This window comes from Mytilus californianus, unplaced genomic scaffold, assembly GCF_021869535.1.
Source record: "Mytilus californianus isolate M0D057914Y unplaced genomic scaffold, xbMytCali1.0.p SCAF_4, whole genome shotgun sequence".
NCBI classification, from domain to species: Eukaryota; Metazoa; Mollusca; class Bivalvia; order Mytilida; family Mytilidae; genus Mytilus; species Mytilus californianus.
In genome coordinates this window covers 36,345,781-36,371,688 of record NW_026262690.1, presented here as the reverse complement: position 1 = coordinate 36,371,688, position 25,908 = coordinate 36,345,781, and the positions used below count along the sequence as shown (strand labels likewise).

Here is a 25,908-nt window from a genome sequence, read left to right as displayed (position 1 = left end):
AAAACAATTAAAGAAACTTTGAATTAAAAGAATGTTTTACACGTCACAGTACATATATGGTAGGATTTGTTATATTTAAAATTAAACACACGAGACTCATTTAGTCAGAAAATTGCAATCAGACAATGGACAGTACTGAACAACTAATGAGTCGCACAATATGATTTTCCAAGAAGAAAAACAAGGATAGATTTAATGTCTGCAATAAACAGCAAACTTTACAGAATCATCATGCGTGCTAAAAGTTGAATACACAGCAGCATACGATTGTCATAAATTGTTTGTTTCCGTAAAGACATTTTTACAAATTGGTATTATCCTTATTAATTCATTTCAATCAGACCTTAATACAAAAAATCACTACACTTCTTCAACTTGCTAAATATGAAATGACAGATAATTGGTTTCCATACGGTAAAATATTATGAAAAATCCAATTCAGCATTCAGTCAGATAACGCATCCTAAGATAGCAACATAGTTTAACATTTTTCAAACAACAAAATACAGATCACGTTTAACCAACCTTTGAAGAGGAAGTTGGCTGTTATTGAAATGGTAAGCCACATTTTTTTAGACTGCTTCTTTTCAGCTTGTAGCCCAAACATTTCGTAGAGGAAAACATTGTACAAAGAGGTTGATTTCTATTTCAAGTAGTTAAAGACAGATATTATATGAATTTATATATGCGTTTTTTTTAAATATACTTTTTCACTTTTTTGGTCTTTTCGAAAATGTTGTTTGTGCTGTATTTAGACCCCTCTGCCAAGAAATTTGTTTTGCATGCACACGTATAAAAATTGCGGTTTTTATCCAACGCAATCATAGGTTTGAACGTTGTTTTAAATTTAGAATGGTTTATATTTTTTCGTTTGGGCTTGTATTATATTTGCCTTCGGGTTTATATAATCCGTTCTCCCTATTTCGAATCTTCAAAATTCAAGAGTCTATCCTAAATAGAGGCAAATTATATGGCCTTCCAAATACCGTTTCGATTTCTAACATCACTGAAGAGACATTAATTGTCGAATTCCGGATATGGTGTACAAATTTTTGCACCTCACGTTTGCGGTATACCATCTTTTCCGCAGGTTTATTGTTTTCTGTTTGGTATTAAATTAATAATTAAGATCCATGTTACATCTGGTGATCAATTTATTTGGCAATCGTCAATGGCAGTCAGCAGGGTTTAAGAACATCAGTTGTTCGACCTGTTAGTCAAATGTGATTTGTTAAAATATACTTTTCACTTTTTTGGTCCTTTGGAAAATGTTGTTTGTGCTGTATTTAGACCCCTCTACCAAGAAATTTGTTTTACATGCACACGTATAAAAATTGCGGTTTTTATCCAACGCAATCATAGGTTTGAACGTTGTTTTCAATTTAGACTTGTATATATATATATATATATATATATATATATATATATATATATATATATGTTTTCAATTTAGACTTGTATATATATATATAATTATAAAAGTCCTTAAGATTTGCGCAACGGTGCTTACATAAGATGGTTATATACGAAGATGATGTTATAAAATCGGGTTGACAAATAATTCGGCTGAACAAATAGCCTTCGTCAGTGCCAATATGTATACATGTATAGATAAACAATTTTGTAAATCAATTTTGTAAATCTTAATTGTTTGTAAATTGATGTGCGTTTTGACTACATAATATACAATCAATCATGCAAACGTTTTAATGTGTTTAGAAAACTGAGTATTAATTGGTAGGATATTTCCATGAAACACCTTAACTTCGCCGATAGTTAAGCTATATGCATTGTCTTGTAGGAACAAATTTCTTCATTGTGGTCTCAGATGTTATTCGTACCAAAATAAAAAAAAAAGATACAGTTTATTTCAATCCAAAATGATTTCCACAGCAAACTGTTTTTCGGAATTTCATATTTATGAATGCTTGTAGATTTATTAGAAAAATCTTTCGAATATATACATTTAAACTCCGCTGGATATTAAAAATTCACCACCCCAGTAAGGTACTGGCATGAACATACGCATATTTAATTGCTTGACAGGGATTTGGCTATACTTTACGTCCTTTTATGTCTTATCAGTTCTTTAACGTTTGTATTAGGTTTTGGATTTTCAATCATATTGGCCTCGATCATCACTAATGGGAACTAATTCACATTTGGTACCCTTAATGTTATTAGTACCACTGGGTCGATACCTCTGCTGGTGGACTGTTAGTCCAAAGGGTATCACCAGCTAAGTAGGAAGAGCTCTGATTCTTTGTCTGGATCTGGTTTTTTCTTTAGTTTTGTTTTAAGTTTTATCAGCTCTCCAACGTTTGTATTAAGTTTTAAATTCTCAATTATTGTAGCCTCGAGAATCACTAAAGAGACTTTAACTGAAAAACGTCAGTTGGTGCAGTAAAATTGGTACCGTTAATGTTATTACTACCAATGGGTCGATACCTTTAATGGTGGACTTTTAGACCTCGAGGTTTTCCGCCAGCCCGGTAGCAAGCACTTCAGTACCAGCATGGAAATATGGATATTGTTTGGTTGAAATTTTGCTATTATAAAAATTTGGAAATGTTTTAAAATTAAGGAAAATATCTCCCTCATTGCAAAGCTCTGATTCCTTGTCCGGCTTTGGCTATGTTTTAGGTCCTTTTTAGTTCTATCATTTCTTCAATGTTCGTATGAGTTTTTGGATTTTCAATTTTTCAATTATTTTGGTCTCAATCATCACTGAAGAGACATGAATTGTCGAAATGCGCATTTAGTGCAGCAGAATTGGTACCATGAATGTTATTTCTATGGCAAGCCGTTTTATTGTTTATTCTAACTTCAAGATATCTTATAAACTTTATAAGATAGCTTATTTAGTTTATAAGATATCTCATAAAATTTTCTTTATAAGATATCTTATCAAATATATGAGATATCTTATAAACTAAAGAAGATATCTTATAAACTAAAGAAGATATCTTATAAAGTACATGAGATCTCTTATAAAGTTTATAAGATATCTTATAAAAACTAGATTATATAAGATATCTTATATTTCCGTCAGTAAGTTTATAACTACGAGGGAAATAAAGATCAGGGAGGTTGCCATATCCCTTCTGCATAAAATGTTTGTTAACAAAAGACGAACAAAAAAGTTAAATTGAATGTGACAGGCCTCATATAGAATGCTGTTATACTTGGTCTTCCCTCTACCCTTGCCTAAAGGAATAATTAGTTTATAAAATCAAAAATCTTGTAGTAACTATTATTTGAAACACATTTTAAAGTAAAACATTGGCTTATACGATGAAATACAAAAAACAAATGAATACAAAAAGAGTAGGGATAGTAAAACTAGATAAAACTAATTGGTTGGACGTATTCGTAAACATAATATTCATGTCATAAGTTATAATTTTCGTTTATTGCCATAGCGTTGTCATTTTTCTTCGACTGATGAGTTTTGATTGTCCCCTTGGTATCTTCCGCCTCTTTTTTTATAACTGAAATCTTATCATTTATGGACGAAAACAATATTAATTATGCTAGTTTGTACTTTAATACTGTTGGTCTCTAATGTCATATTCACGATACGTATTAACCGAAACATAACAAAAATTGCAGAAATAGCTTGGCTTGTAACATTAAAGTTTCTCGATCGTTGTGAAATGGACACAATTGTTGCCATATTACAACTCGACCTTTGTTCCTTAAGCAGATTTCACATTTGGTAAAAAAAAAATGATAAACACAGAAGCATTTCATTTTGAAAACGGTATTGTAATGACAACTATAACTGCATCAGATTGGTTTCTGAAAAAATATAATGGTAATGAATAATAAATAAATGACTAAATATATCCTCTCAAATTTATACTATTATTATAGTTATATTATAACGTGGAGTTCACGTCATGAGCCAATTTGTTTTGGTGACGTGACAAACATATCATACTTGATAGAAAATAGTAAGTTTTGCAAAATCAGTGACAATTCCAGCCTTACACAAGAAAAAAAAAAAAGAAGAAATACTGGTTAGAACATATTCCTAATCAGAAAATTTGTTTGGTTTTGCGGAATATGTCAAGAACGTATATCAAAGTTTCAAAGCTGGTTACATTTTTATCACCCTTATGCATAACTCTGATTCAGTGTCCGGGTTTGGCTATTCATTTGGTCGGTATTGGTTTTATTAGCTCTTTAACATTTATACAATGTGTTATGTTTTGGGTTGTTAAATATTTTGGCATAGATCATTGCCTAAGAGACATTAATTGTCGAAATTTGTATCTGGTGCAGTAAGACTGGTACCGTTAATGTAATTTTATTATGCCTGGTATCTGAAGTTTGAGAGGTCATTTAATCATGATGTCATGAAAAAATTTATTTCGATAATGCAAAGGTTTTTAGCAGGTAAGTCAGTGCTTCGATCTACACATAAGAACACATTTTTATGGGCAATTTTGGTTTGCTCCAAACTGCATATTGTTCTGTATTCAGATTTAATTGTTTTTTAATGATATGATAAGATTGGTAGGTGTTTTTACTGATTTGGCAAAATTTGAAAAGTTACATGAATCTTTAACCTTTCGTAGCAATGTATGAAATAATACACAATGTGAAGGACTCGTATTTACTTCGTTTGCAAAACATGTCTACACGTATGTATAGTTTGTACACAAATCCTTATAATAAATTAATGGACACGTGTAATGGCTCAGCGAGTTTTTATTTGTTAGAAATGTTTCATATATCCAAGTGAAGTTGAGATTACCACCAAATCAAGCAGGTCTTATCTTGATCTTTCCTGGGAATCGACACAGATGGGCGAATGCAAACTCGAATTTATGAGAAACCTGATGATTTCTTAATTACAATTGTCAACTTCCCATTTCTCAGCAGTAACAAACCCTCTGCTCAATCATATGGCGTATCCAAATCTCCATTAATGCGTTCACTTGTGCATGTTTACTTTATACCAACATCATTATCAAAAACTGACCCAACAGAGTTATGATGAAAAAAGACTGAAATGGACGATGTGTCTGTGTCTCAACTCACTAGCGACATATTTTCGCGGTCTTAGTTCTTTAGATACCATAATAGTCGTCCCATCTATAAATTAATCGATAGATATTTTTTCCTATCTTTATATTTTTTCTGAATGTGGATCTGCATGGCGAGTTAGGCATGCATAATATATATATATATATATATATATATATATATATATATATATATATATATATATATATATGCCTTATAGACGCAACTGGTTTCGTTCCTTTTGAAGTTCAAGCGATTTCCTCAGTTGGTTTTTTTTCACCTTAATTTTGTATCTTCTTAATGGATTTATGAGATTTAAACATTGGTTAACTATTGTTGTCTCTAAAAAGGTATAAGCACATACTGAAAAGCGGGTTACTGAGTGACAGTATTCATCAATATATCTGAAAAAGAGAGGCAAAGGATACCAAAGGGACATTCAAATTCATAAGTCGAAAATAAACTGACAATGCTATGGCAAAAATAGAAAAAGAACAAACGATAAACAACAGTATACATTACACAAAACAAAACATAGAAACCTAAAGACTAAACAACACGAACCGCAACAAAAACCGGAGTGAGCTCAGGTGCTCCGGAATCGTAAGCAGATCCACATGTGTCACCTGTCGTGTTGCTCATGTAAGTACAAACCCGGTGATAAGTCTAATTCGGTAGGTCACATTAGGGGAAAAAGGGGACGGGATTGTGCTTTCGACAATCTGAAAATATCCGTCGTCATCTGTCAAACAGATATTCTATAACGGTCCATCAACTCTTAATGGCGTCCGTATAATTTACGAAGGAATGATTTTTAACTTCACCACTTTGAACTCTTGGTTTGATAGCTTCCTTGTGAGCAGCAACCCTATATCAACGAAATCATGATAGGAAATACAAGCCCTGGAATGTCATATCAACTTGGAGATATATACTCTATATTGAGGTGCTGCTGGAATGTTACTACGTAAAAATGGAAAGTTCACAATTGGGAAGGTGAAATCATCTTTTTTTTGTAGTTAAGTTTTGTTTTCAACCGACCCTCATTGTCAATTTTTAGATTAAAGTCAAGATATGAGGCAGACCTAACTGTATGTGTTGTATCCTTTATCTCAAGTTCGATAATTGCGTTCAAGAAAGTCACCAAACTTTGAATACTTTAGTGACAGAACATTATCTATATAGCAGAAAGTGAAGTTAAATGATAATGTTCTTTTCTGTCTTTCTAAGAAGCTCCTGTGTGAAGTAGTCGACAAGAAGAGGAGCACAGTTGGTTCCCATGGGAATGCCGATTGTTTGTTGAAAAACACGTCATCCAAACGTAACAAATATGTTGTCAATCAAAAGACTTGATAATGTCAGTTTCGGATAATTTTTTATATGAATTAGAGTGATTTTTTACAAAGTACGATTTATCCCTCTCTTAGAAAAGATACTTGTATCTACGTTGACCATTATTTTTTATGAAACAAAGCAGGACCAACTCTTTCAATTTGACTTTTAGTTTGGAAAGGAGAAAACTTGTGTAAAGTGTTCAAACTTTAAATGTTTTAATACTATTGCAAGATGAAAGAGTCTTAGATTGCATGTACTCTAAAAGATCTTTTGAATTTTTTAGCATCCACATCTGTATTACGCCATCACTAGAATAGGTAGTTTCACAATAACTTTGAAGCCCGGCTTAATGTGCTGATAAAATTGAAGTCACAAAATTAGAAAGAGTTTTTTCGTGGAGACCTAACAATATAATGTTGTTTGTAAGGACACTTATGTAATTCAGGTATCCAATACAGTGAATGCAGATAGAAATTTCAAAGGAAAATAGACCAGAACTATGATTATCCAGGATTTTCTCCTTTGTAAGTGTCGTTGGGGTCGTGAAAGTGATATTAAAGTCCTTTCGAAGTATTTTCTTTACTTGTTTTACTTTTAGAAGGTTCTGTATAACTTCTGCTTCATACGAGTACAAAAACAAGTCAGCCTCTAACCGTTGGATTACTGACTGTCTCTTTAAATTAACTAAACTTAACAAACTTGTTACTTCTTCACTGTTTTTGTTGTTGGAATCTGTTCTCCACAAAGCAAGATTTTTCATGAGCTGAAGCAAGAAATTTGTATCTCCGATTCCTATTTTTTGTAGAAAAAGCTCTGTTGAATGAGACAATTAATGATGTCGATCTTTCATTGATCACGGGGAATAGTAGTGTGAAGCAAAGAAAAATTAAAAATTTTGATATTGCTGCAAATTTCTTAAAGATTGTAATAGAGGAGTTTGGAGTAAATCTTTAAAAAATAAGAATCTTCATCTGATTGACAATACTGGTTAAATATATATCATCACAATATATTTAAAGGCCATTTTTTACCGTACAAAGAATGGAAGTAAGAACTTTAGAAATATGTTTAGTCGGACAACTAGACGACCCGGTTGTATGTATCGTTCTCTGTTTAGGTATCCAGTATAAAGACGGCAATTTTCAGTATTCTTTTGTATGTTATTACCTAAGGGGAGAAGGACGGATTTGTGATTTTCTAAATTCTCCTCGTTCGTGAATGATGTGGGGTTACGGTATATTTGGGATTCCATGATTTATTGCGAATTCTAAGTTCTTTATTTAGACATTCTAAGACCTACGTTTCATGTTTATCCGAAGGATATAAATCATTGTATCATATTTGTTATGTTTGTATCTTATTATTGCCGATATTTGACTTGGAAATATCATATTGATCGATTGATTGTTTTTCAGCATGTTCCTTACAATTTGCAAACGCCCCCAGGTCAAAAGACTATTTTATCATCTTAAATTATTTGGATTTTATATGTGGAAAAGTCAGTAAAGATTGAAGTCATTATTTTTAAAATCTGTATTTATGTGAATGGATCTTTATCATTTATACAAGAGTTCTGATTTTTTTTGTCTTTTATTTATTGCTTCATTTAAATCGTAACAACAATGATCTCTGAATTTAAGGGATTGTCACGATTATAGTTACTGTTCTAATTAACCTTAATATTTTAAGTGAAAAAAGGCGAAGGATACCAAAGGGACATTCAAACGCATAAGTCGAAAATAAACTGAGAACGCCATGGTTAAAAAATGCGGATGTGAATATTATGCCACAAACCTGAATGTTTTATTTTTCTTTAGTAGACAGCATTTACCTAAATTTGAGGAAAAACATATTAATTGAAATTGTTTATTGCAATACAAGAAATACCATGTATATGAATTTTGACATACAATGAAATCAATAATACACTAATCTGCTAATGATATAAAAACAGAAAAAATAGGCCAGTCGAAATAATGTTTTATTAGAAATATTATATTCCTATCATACTGTTTTCTAAGTGGTATTATCTGTTAATTGTAATAAGCAACTCTCACCGCACGGAGTTTAGCAAATACGTATACTATAGCAAAAATTGAAATCAAAACGACCTAATCAGAATAACCAGAATGGTATACGACCATTTTGTTGAGTAAATAGAATTCCAGTATAATTCCAAGTTAATAGTGATTGGAAGAAAAATATTTTGTACAATTATTTGAAACAAACACATGCCCTTATCTAAAAAGTACCTAGTATACACCTTAATATAGCATTATGGTATAACGGTAAACACAAAATGAGAGACAGGTGCCTCTGTTTGAAACACATTCTCCGTATATATCATAGGCAGATAAACTAAATAAATTAGAATTATAGATTGTGTTGAATGAATTCTATACATACATTTATAATAGGTAAGCAGAAAAGTTAATAACATAATAAATAGATTCAAGTTAACAAGCATGCGCTTCTTGTCTTCCTGTTAGCGACAAGCGACTAGAAACCAATTACATTCGAGAGAGATGTAAAAGTGTGTACTTGGTCAGATGGAATTTTCATCATTTTTTGCATTGACGTCGGAGTCCAACTGAACTGAATCATACCTTAGAATTCACACAACTCCAAACCTTAACATACATGTATAATCTAACAACTCGTATGATCTGCTACGATTCATTCAGATATTATAGAGACTCGCATGAGACAATTGGCAGTTTTGTCTTACTAATCTTATTAATTTCAAAATAGATGCTCTAAGTAACTTTTTCAATAGAATCCAATGTAAAATTTAATCCTGGTCTAAACCAACGTAACAACAAGCAATTAGGAACCTTTCATGAATGTTTGATGTTAAAAAGTGTGTTTGACCGTGCGATGTTAGTAGTTTATTTTTTATTTCATTCCATTGTTAAAATTATTCAGTAAAACAACCTTATTCTACTAGCAGTGACCTTTGTTTTATCAGTTTTATCTATATAAGACAGATTATTTTTTCTTTTATATAAAAGAAAAACAAATGGACTATATACTCTGAATTTTTAGCCATGATTATTTTTTTAATTGATCGTTTGCTTAAAAAATAAGTTGTCTGTCTGTACCAAGTCAGAAATATACGACACTTGTTTTCCAATTGTACCGTTGGTTGATAAAGTCTAACGCTTGTTTTTTCAGTTTTTATGGACTTCCCATATTTGAATTTACCTTGAAGTTCGGTATTTGTGTTTACACTTTTTTTCACATTTCAGTTACTAATAATCTATGCATAGTTAGAAGAAACTACATAATGAGTTTTGTAATCAAAGATAACAGAAATATAATTTAGTGCACCAGACGCGCGTTTCCTCTTCGGTGACACGCGAACCAAAGCCATTGGAAAACCAAATCATTTACGAAGTAAGAGAACATTGTAATTCCAAAAACTGATCGACGAAACTAGAAACTTTGTACGCCAGTCGAGCGTTACGTATACATGGAACTCATTAGTGGTGCTCGAACCAAAGCAGTATGATAATCAAGTTAATAATAAAGTAAAAGAGTATCCAAAACCAAAATTCCAAAAAGATGTGCCAAATCTGGTTAGGCTATATATGCCTGTTGTTAAAACATCCGACTGTTCGAATGATTTTAATTTTATTTAATTCTTTATTTATTTAAACAGCCAGAGGCTACGTTTGGATCTCCTCAATTTCCTGAATAGTAAATTTACAGAGATTATCGCATCAATAATATTTTATGTCAGCAAAGCAGAGGCAACTACTGGGTCGATAATACCATCGGAGACAAAAAAAAAATACCCATCAGCAGTGGCATCCACCCAGTGGTTAAAAACTTATCAAAGATACTGCCTTCGACTGTTTTCTGCTCTTTGGTCTGGTTGTTGTCTCTTTGACATATTTCCCATTTGCATTCTCAATTTTATAATTCATTGCATCAGATGCGCGTTTCTTCTCTGAAGAGTCATTAGTGACACTCAACTCAAGACATTCGTTGAATCAAATCCTTTACGAAGTTTGAACTCAATGAAAAACTACATTTTCCTAAAAGTTGTGCCCAATGTTGCTAAGGCCTTTAAAATTTACTTCTCCCTTTGAAATTCGTAAAATGCTTCTTGAATATAAAATTAAACACAATCATGTTATATCAAAAAGAATTTAACTAAGATAAGTGGATACAATTCACAATTCTCTATATAAATATTATATATATATATATATACGTCTAAATATGTGACAACTCCTGTGATTAAACAGGGCTACCACCATCATTTATATATACTTCGTCTCAAATCATAAGTTAGCCCAACATTGTTAGATCTGCAAATTTGCGTTAGCAAATTTCTGTTTCTTCCCTCAACGGGATTCAAACCCCTGCACTGTGTCCAACTCCAAAGACCACTCGAACAACTATGCTATATAAAAATAAAGCTTTCGTTAGTCGAGTAATGCCTTTCCTCGTCGGCTTTATTTAGGGTTGTCACACATAACATGATGGATAGTGTAAAATAGATAGTATACCTTGCAGATCAGTTGTTTTTATCTGTCGTAAAGGTTAATACTTGTACTTACCATGCCATACCATCAAATTTTAATTTTATTATATAGTCTAAATATGTGACAATTTACGACAGACGTTCTCCATTGGATAACCTTTGCTTATACAGGGCTAGCGCCATAACTGAATATACTTCGTCTCACATTTAGCGCAATAATGTTAGATATGCAAATTTGCGTTAGCAAATTTTTGTTCTTCCCTCAGCGCGATTCAAACCCCTGCATCTGATATATATATACATAAATCAAACATTCCTTTTGTCTATTCTGTTATGTATATAGACTTTTTGTCAGCAAAAATTGCACTAATCACACCTGTTCTCATACACCTTGGGATGTAAATGACCCAAAGTAAGGTACAAATAAATACATCATAATTGAATTGATTGATGATTTACTGATCACAATGATTTTATTAACATTGGCTGTAATTAATGTTATATTTCAATCAGGTTATCATAAATGATAACTATAAAGACTTCATAGATTATGACATTTTATTAAAAAAAAACCAAACAGCAATTGTTTTCTTTATTGAAAGTAATACAATCGTAACGTGGAAGGCACTAAAGTAAATATATTAATATCTAGCTTCCTGTGTTGCTTACTTATATTAACCTATAATTGTTACTATAAATAAGAAGATGTGGTATGAGTGCCAATGAGACAACTCTCCATCCAAGTCACAATGTTTAAAAGTTAACAATTAAAGGTCAAAGTACGGTCTTCAACACGGAGCCTTGGCTCACATACTACCATATTTGGTGAAAATAAGATAGAGGAAAAAACAGCCAGATAAACGAATCATCCTGATACAAAGGTCATGTTAGAACAGTTGTTTTTGTTTAATTTATTTTAAGTTTCTTAACTTGCTTCTAACTTTTTATTTGTCACGAATTAGGACTAATAGAATTTTGTTTAAGAAGAATTCCCCTTTAGATACAAATTACGACATTGGAAAACACATGTTTTTACATTTTTATATTGACCAATTCGTTTTACGAAGGGAGTGGCTACGCAGATATGATGCTACAAAACAAAGGCAAAATTGAGCAACTGAATGATACCATTGTTTGATATTTATATTTTCCAATAAATTGCTTTTGTTAGTAATTATGTCTTATGAAGTAAACTGTTTCAGTTATCTGCTTGTTTCAGCAGCCAAGGGTTCATTATATTTGACATTTTATTGCAAAGTTCAGGAAAGATATATAGTAATTGACTTTTGTTCTACCGAAACAAATACAAATTAAGTTATACGATTGCCATAAAACAGAGCTTTCGCTTCTGTGTAAGACATTAAGACTTATAATCTCCAAAGCATGTTGATGATATTTCCATATAAAACATGACCTTTTAAATTCAAAGTACTGACGTGCTGTTTACTCGGATAAACCCAAGTTCTGATGGCTGGCAAATTAGTTAAAAAAAATGGTTTACCTCAATATATATAAACTACTAGCAGCTGCTTTTTCAAGCATTTCAGCCATTTTTAAGACATTAACATACTAGTATTTATCATGCAATCAATTGTCTAGGTTCTGTGGGCATTGAGGGTCGAAAGGGATAACAAAATTGGTTAAATGTGTTTCGGTATTTATACATCCCGCCATTGTGTTATTGTACTATGGACATTTTATATTCTTATCTTTCATTTTTGGAAAGTTTGCTATAGCTTGCTATAGCAATATACTTTCCTAAGGCATCGGCCTCAAACCGGAAGTTGGACAGACTATCTTACTATGTCTACTCCTAGATAATGTAGTACTAGTGTTTGAATACTAATTCTAGAAAGATGCTTTCGAAATTTTGAGTTACTTCTATTTTGATTAGCTTACAGCTTGAATTAAAATGTACTGAATGTTCATCGATAATTCAAATGAATTCACCTTCATTTTGAAAATGGCTATCACAAACATTACTTCGCGGATCTGCGCTGCACGGAAATTAAAACCAATACACGAGACAGCAGTTTTTACGTTACGCTTTTATCGGTATTCCCCAGACATGCGTGAGATCTATATATGTGTACCTTCCGACGGGAGTACAATAATCCCGGTTTCAGGGGTTTTCTCCAGTCCTCCGGTTGAAAAGAAAATAAATACCGTGTTTAAAATATTTCATGAATGAACATTTTTCGACGCTATTTTTACTACGATTTTTACAAATGTTTATTAAAGACGTAAAAGCCCGAGTGTATCGAAAGTAACCTGGTATCTCATCTCGGCCCATAACAGACTCGGACTATAACAAACTCTGCCTATTACATTATCGGCCTCACAAAATCGGACCATAACAAAATTCGTATATACTATTTGTTATTAAGTCTCCCAAACAAAGTTTGGAGACTTACTGTTTTTGCTCAGTTCTTATTATTTTTCTTCTTGGGGTCTATTTAGGGGTATTTTAAGGGCATACAGAAGGGAGGGATTTACTAAAGAACCCTATGGGATTTTATTTTTTAAATTTTCAAATAACTATAACTTGAAAACAGTTAGTGATAGACACACGCGGTCTTCAGTAATGATCACAGGACAATAAAACAAATCAAGTAAAATATAGGTTGAGTCCCTGGAGTCAACCCACCCCCCGTTTCAATTTGAGAATGTGCTTTTATCTTGTAAACAGTCGAGATCCCCACACCTAAACCATATATATTTTTGTATTGGACAATAAAACAAATCAAATGAAATATTGGGGGAGTCCCTGGGGTTACCCCACCCCTTTCTGTTTGAAAACTTGTAAACGGTCGAGATCCCCACCCCTAAACCATATTTATGCATGTATGTGACAATAAAACAAATCAAATGAAATATAGGGGGAGTCCCTAGGGGTCACCCCACTCCCTCCTGTTTGAGAACTTGTAAACGGTCGAGATCCCCACCCCTAAACCATATATATTCTTGTATGGGACAATAAAACAAATCAAATGAAATATAGGGGAGTCCCTGGGGGTAACCACACCCTATCCTGTTTCAGAACTTGTAAACGGTCGAGATCCCCAACCCGAAACCATATATATTCATGTATGGGATAATAAAAAAAATCAAATGAAATATAGCAGGAGTTTCTCTGGGTCACCCCCACCTCCTCCTGTTTGAGAACTTGTAAACGGTCGAGATTCCCACCTTGAAACCATATATATTCTTGTATGGGACAATAAAACAAATCAAATGAAATATAGGGGAACTTAACGGGGGTCACCCCACCCTCTTCTTTTTGAAAACTTGTAAACTATCGAGATCCCCAACCTAAAACCATATATATTCTTGTACAGGACAATCAAACAAATCAAATGAAATAAAGAGTCCCCTGAGAATCACCCCCCCCCCTTTTTGAGAACTTGTAAATGGTCGAGATCCCCACCCCTAAACCATATATATTCCTGTTCATGATTTCAAGAAGATTTGAATGACATACAGGGTTAATCCCTAGGCGTCACTTATGCATATCACTTTACTAGACCAAACCAATTTGTACTGGACTTTGCCCAATGTCAGGCGACCATGGGAATGACTAATTATTGGAGCTATGTTTGGGAGACTTCGTAACAGCATCCTGTTACAATTATTTCTTGTATTAAGTAAAACATTTTAAAAGTCGGAAAAAACCGTTAACCACACAATCTACTAATCGTAGTCCGAGTTTGTTCAATATATAACAATTCAAACAAGAAAACTAACTGCTTAATTAATTAGTAATAATACAATTTACTAAAAACAAATATGAAGGACCTTAATCAATAAAAAATACTTAATCACAGGCCCTTTACATGGAATGGGCACAGAAAGAATTTAACAGAGCTTTCTGTATATTTGATTATTTTAAATGTATAATTTAACATTGCAATAGAAAATATCAAAATTTTACATGACAAACACATGAAAAAAGTGATTTTTGATAATTGCTGATGAGACAATGGTTTAGGGAAAACACCAAAGCTGTGATTAAATATATAATTGAGAGAAGTTATGTGACTGGAGAAGTTATGTGACTATAATTCAATACTCATGTGACTCCCGCTTGTGTAAACACTATGCATAGGTTGTCATTTTCCTTAGAACTTCACAGCGTAGACTTTTTTCGTGCTTTGATTAGTTTAAAATATTTCTAATTTACTCACTGTTTCTTAATTATGCCATGACTCCATGACATGTGTGTGTGTGTGTGTGTGCGGGGTGATTCTAAACGTGGAAAGCATAAAAAAAACTTTTCAGTCAAATAGTCTAGAATAAAATTGAGAATGGAAATGGGGAATGTGTCAAAGAGTCAACAACCCGACCACAGAGCAGACAACAGCCGAAGGCCACCAACGGGCCCTCAACGCAGCGAGAAATCCCCGAACCCGGTAATTCAGTTTAATCCATATAATGAAGCAGAAAACAGTTACTAGTACCTACTACAGCGATCCCTACCACAGCCCGTCCCCAGAGTATTAGCATTTCATGGCTCGAAAACCTAAAAAATGTTTTGGTGTTTAGCAAAGTGGGCTTTCTTTCTGGCAAAATACAAAAGAAATATTGCCCAAGGTCAGCAACTGAAAGCATAGAAATGCATCTAGTTTGACCATCCAAATGCATTGTTGTCATTCTTAAATTGTCTGCATGATAGTAATCATTTTCGAATGTGAGCGTTTAAATAGTGATGTCATTTTCCTGAAAATGGATTAGTACTGATGAACGTGTATTATGTATTTACACTTATACCTTGATATGATAGTTTACACTTTTCGGGCATCATAATGATGTGATATGATCAGAGTATGAACCCTACTTTGTACTGAACCGACACACGAAGCCTGGTTCTAAATGTGCTTTTTCACAAGGAAACAGTCAACAGGTAGATATGTCAGCCTACGCGGACAAATTATTCTGACTCCGAGTCGACCAGTCTATGCTCTTACTCCTAAAAGCGCGTGCCTAGCCGAGAAGCAGCAAATACATAATTCCAAGTCTTTGGTTTTACCCGGCCGGGATTCGAACCCACAACTTTCCGCACTCGAGGGGAGCACGCTACAAAAAGAACAAGAGGCGGTCAAAGAAAAATAGAATTAGAATAAATTTTGTAAACCATGCGTTATCATTTGTTATGTTACTACCTATAATGACCTTTATATCTACTAAAAACTTAATTCAGGGGCAAATTCAAGCGGGGCGTGGCGGGCGTGCGCCCCCCTAAAATTTGCAAAGCATGGGTTGTCCTCAGCTTAATAAAGAATTTCGATAATTTTACCTGAAAAAATTTTGCGCACCCTCCCCCCCCCCCAAACTTAAATCCTGGATCCGCCCCTGAAATTGAAATATTTTTTGAAAGTTCGTTTTGGTGACACCCCTGAAAATTTTATGGATCCGTCCCTGTTCATCCTTACATGCATTTGACAAAAACAAAATAAGGAAAGGGATACTTTACTTCTGTTTTCTTAACGTTTACTTAAAATTATTTTTTTTATGTTATCAAACATTCCTTCTTTAAAATGATAAGCAAGCTGTGTATTGGACTATGTGTATTGTGTATATCACACACTAATAAATGGATATTTTTCAAAATTATGTACAATCATGAGATGAGAGTATATATTGTCTCCGTAGTGTTATGTTGATAAACTAAGAGTAGATAAGAGATAAATAAATATCATTGAAACCAGTCGTGATATAATACAACTCTTGGAAACTGGATTTAAATTTAAAAACATATAGGCTTATAATTCAAATTCAAATTCAAAAGTTTATTGCTTTACAAACTTTAAACAATAAGTTTGTGACAAATACAAAATAAGTATATATACAATATAACTGAAATTCACGTATAAAATACACAATAATTTACAGTAAATAGTCCAGAGTCCATGTCCTCAGTTCTAATGATTTTTAATGTAGGACCCCCATTTATTTACTTGTGATGGTGTTGATGGGCTGAGCATAAAAATAACATTTTCATATTAGAATGTCTCCCTTTTTATATTTTTAAATGATGGTCTCTAATTCTTAGGTTTTTTTTTTATTAATTTTCTATATGTGAAGTTTGGTGTTCTTAAATAATCTTCAAAAATCAAATTTTGTTAAAGGTTCTTATTTAAATAAAGTTTACTTATTTCATCATTTTGCATTTTGTTATGAATCAAATTTCAAAGTAGTTTTTAGAACTTGTTTTTATAAAACCTTTAAATGAATTATATTTATTTTTAGGTCTGAACTAGTCATGATCTTGTAGGATTTGTGTAATATCTTAATTAAGTACACATAGGAATATTTTTTACATAGGTAAAACTTATAACGATTACTTGAAAATACGGAAGCACACATAATAATGTCTTTGAAACAATTATTCTAATAATTGCGTGTTTAAAAGCACACACAGAAACTGCCATATTACTTCGGATTCCCAGCATTACTTCGGATTTCCTCACGGTTATCCGAGTAATAAAACAAAGAAACTGGGCGGAGAATATTGTAAAGAAAATCTTTGTACATGAAATAATTGTAAATATCAAACTACATAAGCAATTTTAAGTGTGCAAATTAGGCAGTATTGAGCACATGGCGGCTTCCTAAAAAATCAGTGTGGCTACACACTGAAAAAAATAGCATTGCAGTGTTCATGTAATTAGAACTGAGCTTGATATTGCACTAATTAGTCAACTGCAGATTGATTCAAAGGCTCAAAATGACTCCTATCACATTCTCTTTCGCCACCTTTCTGTCATTGTCTATCAGGATTCAACTGTCTATAATAACAGCAATAACAGAGAAGTTAATATTATAATATGATATGATAATGAAACAATCTAAACAGAATTCAAAGACAACAAGACAACACCATAGCATATAGAACACGAGTGCACACGCTGAATGCCTCGCCTGTTTTACTGACCATTGATTTTATGTTGAAAGTCTTAAAAATAAAGGATTTACTTCACGTATCACATAAACTTAACATTTTTAAAGATGCATGACAATGAGGTCAAGGCCAGATAATAACTGTCACACAGACATGTATACCTTACAATCATTCCATACACCAATTATAGTTGACCTATTGCCATTAGTATTTGAAAAACAGACCAAAACAGAAAAACTTAACATTGACCAATGAACTATGAAAATGAGGTCAAGGTCATATGAAACCTGCCAGTCTGACATGTACCCCTTACAATCATTCCATACACCACATATAATTGACCTGCTGCTTGTAGTATCTGAGAAACGGACCTAATCACATAACTTTAACCTTGATCACTGATCCATGAATTGAGGTCAGGTTAACCCTGTCTGACGGACATGTAGACGTTGCAAGGAACCTATATACCAAATGTAGTTATCCTATTACTCATTATAAGTGAGAAATTCAGATGACAAAAAAATTGTAACTTTTTTCAAGCAGTCACTGAACCATGAAAATGAGGTCAAGGACAATGGGCATATGACAGACGGAAACTTCGTAACACAAGGTATCTGCATACAAGGTATGAAGCATCAAGGTCTTCTACTTTATGAAATATAAAGCTTTATACAAATAGTTTACGCCGCCGCCGCCGGATAGTAATACCTATGTATCGCATACTGCGAATTTCGTCGCAGGCGAGACAAAAATGACGAACAGATAAACATCAGTCCACTCAGCGGAGATTTAGCAACACAAACCCTCCCACAAAAATGATAGAAAAGACTCATCTGATCCGAGAGATTGTCACGTGTAATATATTCTATGTGTTTGTTGTAATTTAAATTTAGAAAATTCGCATACGATTTGTTTGCAAGCATTCCATTTTGATCAGGTAAAGTTCCTTGACTTGTCTTCTTTTACAGTTGTTATTATATAAACGGGCAGGAATACGTGGGTGTTCCACTTTACTATCATATGTAAGTATTTTTTTCCAAATATTTTATATATCGTTTGATTCGGTTTTAATGGAGTTTCATAGAGCACCGGAAATGGCTTTATTCAAACCATAAGTAGTCAATATCTTCCCTAATTTTTCAATCAAGTGCTAAGTTATTAGTCTATAGCATAAGATTCAGTGTGAAAAATGTTTCTTTCTGGCTCAGGAGTGACTTAAAAAGCAACGGAAGTACGTATTTTGTTCAGTATTACATTAAGAATTACCAGCAGCTATATTTTAAAATCAGAAAATAAAAACCTTGTTTGGTACCAAAACCTTACTGAGAATACACCTCGTATGTTAAAGTGTTTGGCAATCAAAATTTTGTGAAATCAAGTTTATGGAAGTCTTCATATGTAACACGAAATTAACAAACATGAAAGAAAATATTTCTATGGAGTTCATTTAGACATTATAATATACCGAATAACCAAATATATTCAGTTCTGGTTTAGCGATGGCGCTTTGCGACAAAACATGAATTTCAAATTACTATGAATCCTGACATTTATCGATTCAATGTCTACAGTACGCGTTAATGGGAAGACAAATCAATGGATTGAAAGACAATTTTAGTTTAACTAACCTTTTGCCCTTTAAATAACTACCATTGTTAAGTCTGCAAACGCGTTGTTTCATAAAAAACTAAACACTAAATCAATAATAAACCCTCAAATGCATTTCTGTTTAAATTTAAAACTTTTGCAAGTAAATTCTTTTTTCTTTTCTCGTATTTACAACAGAAAATATTCCGTTGGTGGTTTTGACTGTTTTTGTCAGTTCCTTTTGGTTTTATATGTTTTTATATGTTTCCGAACGTTTTATATTTTTGGCTTTTCAAACTTTTTTCTCGAGGGAACCGATGAAAGTTGTTCTTGAAAAACGAGTTGTGTACACGGGCATAATATCATATGCTTTTTGACTTCGATATAAATAGGTGTAAATTAAAGGAATTTTTAATAACTGACGCATGACAAAACATTTCTGGTGCCGACTGTTACTGTCTTCTTTGGCATTTATTGATAGTTGACTATTCTAAATTGTCCTTCCTGTTAAATTGGCAATCAAATAAAGGGGAAACGTAGGGAGAGAACAAAAAATAAAGGGATGATTTATTCATTAACTAGAAAACAGAAAAACTTTCAAGCTTGATATTCTGATCAGCTGTGGATGTATGAACATGTGTAAAGGTTGTGGATCGAATTCTTAAACAGACATTATATGAATCTCATTGTAAAAGCTTCATCCTTATTGCAGAAACATAAGCCGCATACAACAGGTCATATTATGTACATTATAAGGAAAAAGATATGTCCTATGTATCGACTCTGGTGCGATTAAATATACAGTTTAATGAAAATAAAACTAACATGAAACGCAACTTTACAAAATATAAGGCCGTATTTAGATGCATGTCATGCAGGTGGACCTTAGATCATATGGCGGCTTGCCAGATGCCGGACGATTTACCGTTTTTGACCTTTTTATTTATTTTTGTCAGCTCTCTTGGATTGGAGATTCCTTTTTTTTTTTCGTAGTGGGAAGAATACAACATACAAATTTATTTGGACAAATAGAAAGGCAGAAATGACAGAATTCAGTTAAATCTGTATCTGATGTACATCAAACAATACAAAACAATGAAATATAAAATCATTCGGAATTTCGAGTTGTAACAAAGGACATTAATTTCGGAAATGACAAAAAAAGTACATGGTCACTTTTAAAAGGGGGGTCTGTAATTCTTTCAAAAAAATACGTAAACTTCAGTTAAGGTTTTTTTTCAAGAAACATTCTCCTTTAATAGTTTTACAATCATGGAATCAATGAACTGCAATCAGTAATGTATACTGAGTCGAGGATAATTTCATGAATGTAGGGCCATTTTCCATGTTGCCATTGTTGGTTTGTATACATTTATAATATAGACTAAAACAATTATAGATAAGAATATGTGGTATGAGTGTCAATGAGACAACTCTCCATCAAAGTCACAATGTATAAAAAGTAAACAGTAATAGTACGGCCTTCAACATGGAGCCTAGGCTCACACCGAATATATTGTATGCATACAAATACTTTTTTGTATCTTAATATTGAAGAGTTCCACAATAAGACTAAAAACCAAAACCAAAAAAGGACATTTTTCCGGATATGGCTAGCCGCCATAGGATCTAAGGTCCACCAAGTCACAGTATACATTATATGACATCGAGAGTTCTGCTATTACTATCTGACGTATTATGCATTAAATTTTAGTGTATCGTTTAATCACATTCGACAAATCTATTTACAAATGTTATCATTTAGCAGCAAAAAATACAGATTTTGGCAATTAAACCAGAAAAAGACAAGATAATACAGAGATATTCATATTGCCATACAAAATAGTGACGAGGTATCAATTTGATGACAGAAAAATAGACCCAATTAAGATTTAATTCCAAATCCATAACTACAAAACATCCTCTGGAAGGAAGTGTTACTGCATCTGGAAAATTTCAGATAATGACAATTTTCCTGTTTTATCAAAACTATAATTGTTCTTTTTAAAACAAGTGAAACAAAAAAATATTTATTACTTCTATGTAAATCAGATGTAATCCTCTCATATCTGAGGGGCATCAAATATGAGAGGCTTACATCTAATACTAAAACAAATCACATAAAGTTTTATGATATCTATCTATTACCGTTAATGTAATGATACAGGTGTAGAACGATGGTTATCTCAGCTATTTGTCGGGATTCTTGTCATGTATTGGGTATTCTAATGGACATGGTCATCATATATTGTCAATGGACAACCGAAGTTTTCATTCCAAAAGATAAGTCTACAGAAACTGTAAAAGGAGGAAAATCTATTTAGAAATATAAAACGTATATAAACATATACAGATCAAGATCGTCTTCAACCTAACAATGTTATGAATAAATCTCATTTATTACAGTTTGATCCCTTACGCACATCTCTTTTTATTCATATTACCATTCTATATTAAACCGATCGTCGGGTATCTGTCATTATTTTACGCCGACAATACAATATATATAACAATACAAATTGAATGTGAGCATACAATTTATAATATAAACAACATAAATATTACTTAACTATACTAAAAAAAGGAAAGGAGATAAAGAAAGAACGAACGAGATTAGGATGATGATGATAATGATGATGACGTGCGTTTTACCTATATATTAAAATTTTGTCTTTGGCAAGTTGTTATAGTAAAATTATGAATTGCCAAAGGCAACATTTTAAATAACACCTATATTGATATATACCACGAGGAATCTTTTTGCTCTCTTTATAGAACTAAAACTTATTTAACAATTTGCAAATTTTGATCATAGGAAAAAGTATCTTTTCCAAAAAACCTATAGTTGTATGTCCAAATTGCAGCCTTCGGGAAGCCAGCAGAGACCATTAAACAAAATAGCCCTTTTATTCAAATAGAAAGAACAATAAAAGAAAAAAATGGCGCATGTCCTCAATATCCAATCCACATCTACATGTTGGATCAGATATTATGTTACCTCTAAACAAGTCACAATTCAAGAAAGATGCCGAACATCTAAATTGGGTTCAGATTATATTCCATTTTTCTAGGTCCATTTAAATGATGTTGAGATGGATTCTCATTCCGAATGCCGTGTTTTTTAAATTTTATTTTAAAATTTTGATAATGAGTCTACATTTGTCTCATCATCAGTAGCATTCATACCACATCTCCTCATTTTAAAAAAGACAACTGACGACGTTTCTGAATTTGGAAAGGCGCGGGAAGATATGGCAGATAAAAACTTTTAGCGCTCATATTGCCATGTTTATACATTATGCAATAAGTGATTTGCTATGGAAGACTTTAAAAATTATTCTTAACCAGAAGTAAATTTAGAAATTATTAAGAAACTGAGGTTTTAACTTCCTCAGGTAAAGTTGACTCAGCCAGTGCTTTGCTTTTTGTGTGTTTTTTGCTGTGCATGTACTGATTTTGTGTCATGGATGGATACCCAATCCTTTGTTTTTATCTCTCAGATGAATTTGACTATTACTTTAGATCCTTTTTGATCATATAGCTCTATTTCGGTACTTATACACCGGTTTGGAAGGAGTTTTGAGAAGACGAACGACCACACTATCACAACAAGCTAAGCGAAGATATAATTATCAGACAAATATGACACTATCTACACCTGAATTTCTCAAGGAATGGATATACCATGCTTTGGTTTTCTTAGAGCTAAATGTTTGCAATGAAATACAGCATATTTTGAAATTAAGTATGCATTGAGAGAATAACTTGTCGATTCTTTTCAGCTAGACATCATTATACACGTCTATAAATCGTTTTTATCAAACGCTAGTTAATATAGTTCTAATGTACATGACTAAAGGATGTTCAGACAGATAAGGCCCAAGCACTTTAGTTTAATTTAAAACATAGTTTATTCGCTCAAAGCAAAAAGGACCAGACACAAGTAAAACATACTTATGAAGTCTTCTCCACAATACAATATGTATAACAATACAAATTGAATGTGAGCATGCATTATATAATATAAACAACATAAATATTATTAAAACTATACTGAAAAAAGGAAAGGAGGTAAAGAAAGAACGACAGAGATTAGGATGATGATGATAATGATGATGACGTGCGTTTTACTTATATTGATATTATACCACGAGGAATCTTTTTGATTTCTTTATAGAATTTAAAACTTATTTAACAATTTGCAAATTTTTATCATAGGAAAGAGTATCTTTCTAAAAAAACTAATAGTTGTTTTTCCAAATTGCAGCCTTCGGGAAGCCAGCAGAGACCATTAGACAGAATTGCCCTTTTATTCAAATAGAAAGGACAATAAAAGAAAAAATTTCCACAATATCCAATCCACATCTTCATGCTGGATCAGATATAATGTTAGCTCTAAATAATTTACAATTCAAGAAAGATGCCGAACATCTAAATTGGGTTCAGATTATATTCAATTTTTCTAGGTCCATTTAAATGATGTTGAGATGGATTCTCATTCCGAATGCCGTGTTTTTTAATTTTATTTTGAATTTTGATAATGAGTCTACATTTCGAACTGAAACAGTTATTACTACATCAGGAATCTGATAACTTTGCATCAATTTGTTGATAAATACGTTGTTATTCCGAGATTTATCCTAGTTCAAATTTTCTTCGATGTAACTATTTAAGTGTCGCACCAAAATGAACACATGTATATTGGCCGATGTTTAGAGCAAGTTTCATCAGTCCAGATTACAGAGATGATTTCAGCTTCCCAATTGTGAACTTTCCATTTCTATGTAGCAACATTATATCTCCCAGTTGGTAAGATATTCCGGGGCTTGTATTTCCTATCATGATTTCCTTGATATAGGGTTGCTGCTTACAAGGAAGCTATTAAACCAAGAGTTCCAAGTGGTGAAGTTGAAATCATCCCTTCGTAAATTTTACGGACGCCATCACGAGTTGGTTGACCGTTATGGAATATCTGTTCACAAATGACGACGGATATGTTCCAATTGTTGTAACTATAATCCCGTCCCTTTTCCCCCGAATATGACCTTCCGAATTAGACTTATCATCGGGTTTGTACTTACATGAGAAACACGACGGATGCCACATGTGGAGCAGGATCTGCTTACTCTTTCGGAGCACCTGAGATCACACCCATTTATTTGTGGGGTTCGTGTTGCTCAGTCTTTAGTTTTCTATGTTGTGTACTGTTGTTTGTCTGTTTGTCTTTTTCTTTTTTAGCCATGGCGTTTTCAGTTTATTTTCGACTTTTGAGTTTAAATGTCCCTTTGGTATCTTTCGCCTCCCTTTTACAAAGTAGGGAAAATTGTGAGTGAAGATAAATCGAATTGAATGAACTCAAATCAGACTGAGATGCACGACAGGTGATCACCTCCTGGCATGCATGATGCATCACCTGTTACGCGATTCGTTTATTTGTAATTACGATTTTTTTTTCAATTCCTTTTATTTTAAGTTCGATATAGCTAACCGTAAAAACGCATTCTAAAATTTCTAATTGCAATTTGTAAAGTGCCTTATTACAGATTAAATTCTTAATATATCGAATATACAATTGGTAACTTACCTTTCATTAGTTATCAGTGGATATTATTTAAAAAAAAAAAGGTCCCTACTCCGTCAGGCATGGTTGACCTTTAGATATATTTTGCTATTGTTTTTAGGTCCCTTTTGTTCATACAGCTTCTCCCGCTTTCATGTGTTTTTGCATCTTTGGCTTTCATTTTTTTTTTGGTTCGAGTATTCCTGATGAAGGCATATATAGAAAAGCGCTTCGGACGCACAAGATTTATAAATGTTCAATCGGTAATTAAAAAAAGATAAAAAGAATGTAATTTCGGATATAGATTAAACAACACAGTTGCATTGTTGTTCTAACAATCATAAATCAAATCTGTAATGATAAATTAATGAAATCGTTATAAAAAATTTGGTAATCCGTTCTACAAATTTTTGATAATTCATTGCATATGTACTGTACTATAGGAATTGAAAAAGTAATAAGAAATAAGAAATATGTAATAACCAAATGATTTCGTTTAAAAAATTGTCATAATGAAATCTACATGAATTGTACAGTTAATATCTGAATATTTTATTCCAGAAGAGCACCTACGTATTTCTGATGTTTGGTTTCCTGGTTTTCATACCAAATACAGAGAGTTTTGGAGTGATGATGATGATGTGTCATAAACAATGCCAAACAAGATTTACGAAATGCGTCAACAGCTGTGACTTTGTTTATGCAATAGCAAATATGGATGAAGAGGACGACTGTTTCGATAACTGCATATCTAATTTGGAGGCATGTCCACATAGCTGCAGCAATGCAATAAAACGGTCATTGCTATAAATGTTTTTGGTCTAAAGCTAATAAATAATCTGTAAAGATTACATATGTATTAGGGTATATTAATGGTGCTTTTTAGATCTAATTGATTAAAAGTGTAATTCACCTTATAATTCAAAATACTGAAAAAAATAAGTTTATATGCAATAATCTGTAAAATATGAAAGTGAATTTAAAATATACACTATTAAACCA

General features: G+C 32.6%; 1 long non-coding RNA gene across 1 annotated transcript; it reads left to right on the top strand.

Moving 5' to 3' along the window:
- Window positions 1-461: 461 nt before the first annotated feature.
- LOC127736922 (uncharacterized) lies at window positions 462-25,908 on the top strand. The gene is made up of 2 exons (XR_007999244.1): window positions 462-557; window positions 25,468-25,908. It is a non-coding gene; the product is annotated as an uncharacterized LOC127736922 (long non-coding RNA).